This window comes from Schistosoma mansoni (assembly GCF_000237925.1).
Source record: "Schistosoma mansoni, WGS project CABG00000000 data, chromosome 3 unplaced supercontig 0083, strain Puerto Rico, whole genome shotgun sequence".
Taxonomy (NCBI): Eukaryota; Metazoa; Platyhelminthes; class Trematoda; order Strigeidida; family Schistosomatidae; genus Schistosoma; species Schistosoma mansoni.
In genome coordinates, this window is record NW_017386008.1 from 694,042 (window position 1) to 701,460 (window position 7,419).

Sequence of the window (7,419 nt, forward strand, 5' to 3'; positions counted from 1 at the left end):
ATTGTCTTACTCTTCCACCCCCCCCAGCTTCAATCCACAGATACACACACACAAACAAACCCCAAAAAAAAACCGCCGAAAGTACAAAAGAAAAATCTTTTCATGAATATGGAATTTAAAGGAGATACGGCTGCTTAAATCCTAAATAAATGGATTTCAAAACGTTTTACTCAGCTAAGCTCCGAATTGTTTTCTCAAGCCCACCTACCATTCATGGATGTGTTCAGGATAAACTTCCACGTTAGGTCACATCAATGTGCATCTGTAAATTTAATTGCTCATGTGGAGCAGGTCAAATTGGCCTGACAAAGCGATCGCTTTCCAAACGCACCTCAGAACACTATCCTGTACGGCTTTTAAAAAAAGGAATGCAAAACAATTACCAATTCAATACAGGACCATTTAGTCAACTATGAACACATCACTTCAAAGGAGTCTTCTCTTTTGAAGTAATCTACACAGTCAAAGGAATTGAATCGAAGGGTAATCGAATCAAAATCTCATGCACTACCGAGGCATTAGGAATCTACGGACTCAAGCGTGAACTTTGAGTTCAGAAACAATACGTATGACCTCTTATCTTTCCTTGGTCCCAATTTCCTTTTGTAGAATATTCTGTAATCAGTTATTATTACCTTTAAACAAGTTTTCTTGATTATTATGACCTATATGTTTATCTTTTTTCTTCATATCTATCAATGGGACAATTACCCTTTATAATTCAGACTGGTAGATTATTTCCATACTTATATTCTTCTGTTACCCCTTGATTATCGCGTAACCTCACATGGAAATATGATTCTCGAACCAATTTGTGACGTAACCTTTCTATCCTTCTATAGACATATATTTTCCATATGAGAATGTACAGCCTAAGTAAATGATTTTGTTAAACATTAACACCGTTAGATGTCGGTTCAATAATCTAGGGGTTAACAGTTCGCGCACCAAACCGAAGGTCCTGATGTCGTGACCCTTTTAGTACAGAATCGTGGATGCTTACTGCTGAGGAATTGCATACCAGGACCAAACGACTCTCCAGCTTTTTCCAAGTTTCCAACTATGGTCTAGCTTAGATCAACTTATGAATTCAACTATTACAATCATTACAATCTCCATAACTCCCCCCCATTCTAATGAGAATATAATTTATTTTATGGGCAATTAATTTCATAACTTTTTGTACATCCATTAATCTCTCTATATGTATGTATGTGTGTGTATGTTTTTCTATGGGTTAGTAATTATCCATTTGTAAGAGAAAGTTCCTATAAAGGAAAGATGTGTTTATGATCTGACGAATAGTTAATCATGCTTGATTGAACTTATGTCTTTTCATCTAGGGTAGTACACATTTAAGCCCCCCCCCACACACACACATACATACACACATGCATACATATACAGTTACACACACACATACAGAGTAATAAAAAGTTCCCGTCCCAAATTGTCTTATAACTTATTTACAACATATAATATATGTTCCTTTTTTGGTTGTTAATTCAAATGTAATGGGATAGTGACAATTTTAATTTTTGTCAAAAGAGTATCTTGGTAACTACTATGAATTTATTATGTAATCAATGTTGTATCTATATGGTTGAAAAGTTCATTTATTTATTTGTAGTTGCTAGGATATAAAATTTAATATGAGTTTTAATTCAATAAATCATTACTGTTAAATGGTATTCATCATAAATAAGAAAACCTATAAATCATTTGTTATATTTATTATTATTTATTTGAACACATAAATATTGGTACAAGGAGGCACTATATACAGATTACTTTACTTACTTTACTTATTTACGCCTGTTACCCCTCGTTGAGGAGCGTAGGCCGCTCACTAGTATTCTCCATCCAACTCTGTCCTGGCCAATCCTTTCCAGTTCCTTCTAGTTGTTATTCATTCTTTTCATATCTGCTTCCATTTCCGGGCGTAATGTGTTCTTTGGCCTTCCTCTTCTCCGCTTCCCTTCCGGATTCCAAGTTAGGGATTTCCTTGTAATGTACATTGGTGATTTCCTTAATGTATGTCCTATCCACTCCGCCTGTAGCTCTTCTATGGTTACTGCCGGTCCCAAGCCCGAGTAAAGGAGGAGGATTGGGCATGGGGTTAGCGACCCCATCCCGTAGAAACGCTAACTAGCTAAAAAACGCTAACCAGAAAAAATAATTCAAACCATATACATATGCGCCATACAGTCAGTCAGCTACAACGTAGGACCAGGCACATATATGCATCGGTCCAAGTTGCCATACCTCGTTAGCACAACAAGATGAACACCGGATTCATAGAAGTAGTTAATTTAGTGGTGGTAATATATAAAAGATAGGTTGTATATAAAGATATAGCATAGGAAGGAAGAAAGTTATGAAGCAATTTTAATCTCAAGGTTTAAGAGATGACAGAAAGTGTATACACCTACGGGATTGTGATCGATTCTGAGCCATGTCAACCAGAATCTCCAACCATTAGTTACGATAGTCGCGCGGACCCCAACCAGGTAGTCTGCATCTGCCAACATGGCTCAGGCTAGAAGTTAGTGACTTCAAACACTGATGCCATGCTTTGGTTTGGCCGCCCCTAACTCTATTCCAACCGTCCCCAATACTAGTCATCATAGCGCGTCGTGGTAATCTGTGTTCAGGCATACGTAACACATGGCCCAACCATCTCAGTCGATGAAGATTCATCACCTCATCAACTGATTTACCATCGTTCCCTAATACCCTGCGTCTAACCTCACTATTACTTACCCGGTTATCCCAGCAGATGCGAGCAATATTTCTAAGGCATCTGTGGTCAAATACTAGTAACTTACGAGTATCTTCTACTCTTAATGGCCATGTTTCACAGCCATAAAGTAGAACAGAGCGAACTGATGCGCAGTATACTCGTCCCTTAATTGATAGACGGATATCTCATCTTCGCTACAGGTGACGTAAGTTGGCAAAAGCCAAACGAGCTTTTTGAATCCGTGATGAGATTTCGTCAGACACCAACCCATTAGGGCTGATCAGACTTCCAAGATAAGTGAAGTTGTCGACGCGTTATGCGCCATACAAATCTCATTTGATTTGTGTGAAGGCTTGGATACTACCCGGGTGCCCAAACCGAAGCAGGTGGTTTTCTTAGGGGACCACACCCGGAGCCTTTGACCTAAAGATCTGATCCACAAGGCGTCGGAGCATCGTGAGGAGATGCAGCCCCATGGTAGCTGGTGACCAACGATTCATTCATACGCCATTTGTTCCCTCAGGATACTGGAGCCAGCCCATGTGCATCATTGGTTTGGAATTAGGGTTTTCCAACTCCCCTAGGTGAATATTCCGTGTCCACCAAACCGATTAAAGCACCGGACATTTGCTTTTCGTCTTCTGACTTTCGTAAACAACGTCCGTAGTGCGAGAGGGCAGTGAGTAGGACTTCCCTGACAGAGGCTATATACACATGACCGTGTGAGAACATTTCGAGAGAGAGAGAGAGTTATACAACATATTTATCGTGTAATGTACGAGAACTTGGTTGGGGACAACCAATTTGTTTTATGCAAAATTACAGAATATCTTGATAATATATGATAACCGTACACTGAATGCTTTATTTGCAAATTTCTATCATTTTTTTCCATCCACAATTCCTTTCTATTTTTCCCTCCTATCTTCTTCAACTCGATCGTCTTAACCTTCTGGTGCCAGGTTTTTCACTTCTTATTGGTGCTACATACTACTTATGTCTGTGAACATAAGTAGCATACAACACAATCTTACAACTTGAAACTCTGGAGTTGTATTATGGTCACAAAACTGTAAAGTATTCTTACACTTTTATCGGATATTAATCGATAATAGATATCATCTAGAAAATAAATAACTATTGTTCGTTGTGATGTTTGTATTATTTGCAGAAGATTGATCATAGTTGAAAGCATGAGTCAATTGAAGTTATACCATCAAGGAAAACCTGGAAGTACTGGACGGCTGTTTCGTCCTATTGTGGGACTCCTTAACAGTGCGCATTCACGATCTCACCTCTCAAGATTCGAACCACGAAATCCCTTCTGAAGATTGATCAGTTTGAAGACAGTTCGTTAATAGTGGAAAGTTGTTGGAATATTTGTTGTTACGATTTAGAATAATTTTTTATAGATCGTAGTGAGAATAAGTTCACTTAGTATTGTTTGTTTGAATTTTCCCATTGGTATTTAGGACTGTAATTGATTAGTCTCTTATTAGCATATGTGGATCTTGTGTGTATTGCTTCGATATTGCCTTAATTCATAAGTATTCTAAGCAAAGATGGATAGTGGTTAGCAGTGGAATCCAGCACACACGTTTCTTCCTACTAGGTCTCAGTAGCTAAGTAGATAACGCGATAGTGTTTGAAGCCTACGGTACTGGGTTAGAGTCCTAGAGTGAACACCAACTCTGAGATGCAGGTAAATCCAGCTGATGTGTCGTAAATAGAACGAAACGCGTATCCTAGATTTCACTACTGACCACTATCCATCTTTACTTATCATGTAATAAATTGTTGGTGATAATATGCTTACTTACTTACTTACGCCTGTTACCCCTCGTGTAGGAGCATAGGCTGCTCACCAGCATTCTCCATCCAACTCTTCTCCTGGCCAATCCTTTCCAGTTCCTTCTAGTTGTTATTCATTCTTTTCATATTTGCTTCTATTTCCCGACGTAGTGTTTTTTTTGACCTTCCTCTTTTCCGCTTCCTTTCAGGATTCCAAGTTAGGGATTGCCTTGTAATGCACATTAGTGATTTCCTTAATGTATGTCCTATCCACTTCCAACGTCTTTTCTTAATTTCCTCTTCAGCTAGAAGCTGGTTTGTCCTCTCCCTTTAAATGCTGTTGATGATAGTATCCGGCCATGGTGATAATATACAGTCAATTATATCTTGACCAACAATAGAAAAAAATGGTCCCATCTAAATTCCATTATTAGTCACAAGATATAACTAAAGTTCTTCATTTATTACCCTAATACATTATCTAACTACATTAGTTATATTTGACCTTTATAATGCATGTGTAGTTTAGATAATAAAATGACCAACATTACCAAATATTCACGTACAACATGCTTATCTAATTACATAAATGTCACATAGACTCCTGTCAAGTTTTTTCCTATTGCGATCAGACAAGTTTGGATGGTAGATTAGTGTCTGTCTATATTTCTGTATGTTCGTTGAATGTGTCTACTCTTGTATGTGTATGTATGTATGTGTGTGTGTGGCCTCGAGTATTTCTTGGCTACATGTATGTGTTTGACCCTATGATGTGTGTTTGTATATCCTTCGTTAAATATAACTATTTGCAAATACTTAGTTACAAATGATTGATCACTGGGTGGTAATCAATTTTACATATGTCGAGATCCTTCTTAGTGTAGATAGAATCCTATCAACCAAGTTGCAAGGTGACTCGACATTAAGTGCACTATGTTGAGATAAGATGTTGGTTAGAGATAGTCAGTAGGGAACCCTGAACCTAGGTTTCCTGATACTTGACACTCGTCAGCAAGGTGTACCTGTAATCTTGAGGGAACTGACATACATGACATTGATCACCACCCAGTAATCAATCAATTGTAAATATATCTCAGTCCCAGATAGCTGAGTGGTAACGCCTCTGACTACGAAGCTGGAATACACGGGATCGAATCTGTCAGGGAAGATCAGTGTCTTCAAGATTACAGGTACATCTTGCTGACGAGTGCCAAGTAGCACGAAGCCTAGATTCAGGATTTCCTGTTGATTAACTCCAACTACCAATATTTAGTGTGATATTCATTTATACAAATAAAAAGAAATGACTAACTTGTTTCTATGATTATCAAGTTTATAATTGAGATGATTATTTGACATTTACAACACAGACCATTATCAGTATAACGAACATGATACAATACCAATCAGCTGTTTCATTTTATTTTATAATTTTATACTTGTATGTATATACAATTCTGTGTCAATGATCGAATCTAAAAGTCAGTTCATAATGTCAACTACCTTTGACCTAAACATCTTTTCATAGTTGAAAGCGTGAGTCAATTGAAGCTAGACCACCAGGGAAACCCTGGAAGCACTGGACGGCCAACTCGTCCTATTATGAGACTCCTCAACAGTGAGCATTCACGATGAAGCACTCGCTAGATTCGAACCCAGGATCTAGCAGTCTCGCGCCAGAGCACTTTCTGGCATCTAACGGTGTTAATGTCTAACGTCAACTGATCCACGAAGTTGAGCAACCGTTCACCAATTGTCTTCAGTGAGTTCCTATTTCCCAACAGACCTTGTTGAACTTCACTGGTCACTGCTTGTCACATCTTTTCTTATTATTATCGTTTATCAAGAGGTTTGTGGAGTGTTCATTAAGAACAGAAGAGTTGTCAAGTACTGATTGGCGTTTATCCAACAGCGTAAATTAAAAGAAATCGGTGAAATATTAATAATTCAATTTGCATTCTAATGTTTATGTGTATCATGCTCATCACAGTATCTGAACGCTCTTTAACCTGTATGTCTTATAGAAAAGGTTCAGTAGGTACGTACTTCTTAGTTACTCCAAAATTCTCAATAAACCTCTATTTAGTAATTTAGGATTCTTAATAACTCTCCATCTATATCGAAAACATCGGACAGCTTTCTTCCATTACGAGATTCCTCAGTATTACGCACCTATGACCCCACCGATCATCGAAACCACGACCTTCAGGTCTGTAGATCACTTAGCCGAAATCCAACGATATACTTGTTGTACTTAAGTCATTAGCATACAATCCCCCTTTGTTGTCTGAAATGGATAACTGTCTCACACCCGATATGGTTGATATTGACTAGTCACAGCTTTTCATGAGAACTCCTGAAATGATTATATATATATATATATATATATATATATATATATATATATAACATGCGACTCTACCTAGTCGGTGATCCTTGCTAGACAATTAAGAATGATGGACATAGCATACTGCATGGATCAGAGATATACAAGATCTATGGGTATCTAGATTTGTGAGTGTGATTGTGTGAGATTAAAGAATACTCTGCTGTGTGAAATACTTATAAGATGTCGTTCTAATTCTTTTTAAATAATTGGTTCGTTATACTGGCTAGTAGGTTTCCCTCACAGTTTAGTCTTTGAAAGTTTACTTTGTGTAATTCTTCACCGTACACTAAATTTAGATCCAATGACTTACATTCACCAACTTCATTCAATTATCAATGATGATTACGACGATGGAAACGGTTGCTAATGGAGTTCAACCTAGTCGGGTGTAACGACAGATATTATAACACCAAATGATTATTGCACATCGTTGACTGCACTTATGGATGTAGAGCTTTTAGATAAAGTCTTTATCACCCTTAACGTCTATCTTAGT

General features: G+C 37.7%; 1 non-coding gene across 1 annotated transcript; it reads left to right on the forward strand.

Annotated features, from left to right (window-relative positions):
* Positions 1–5,632: 5,632 nt before the first annotated feature.
* Positions 5,633–5,701, forward strand: Smp_tRNA_00669_Pseudo_ACG.1.1. The gene has a single exon. It is a non-coding gene (tRNA).
* The last annotated feature ends 1,718 nt before the right edge of the window (positions 5,702–7,419 follow it).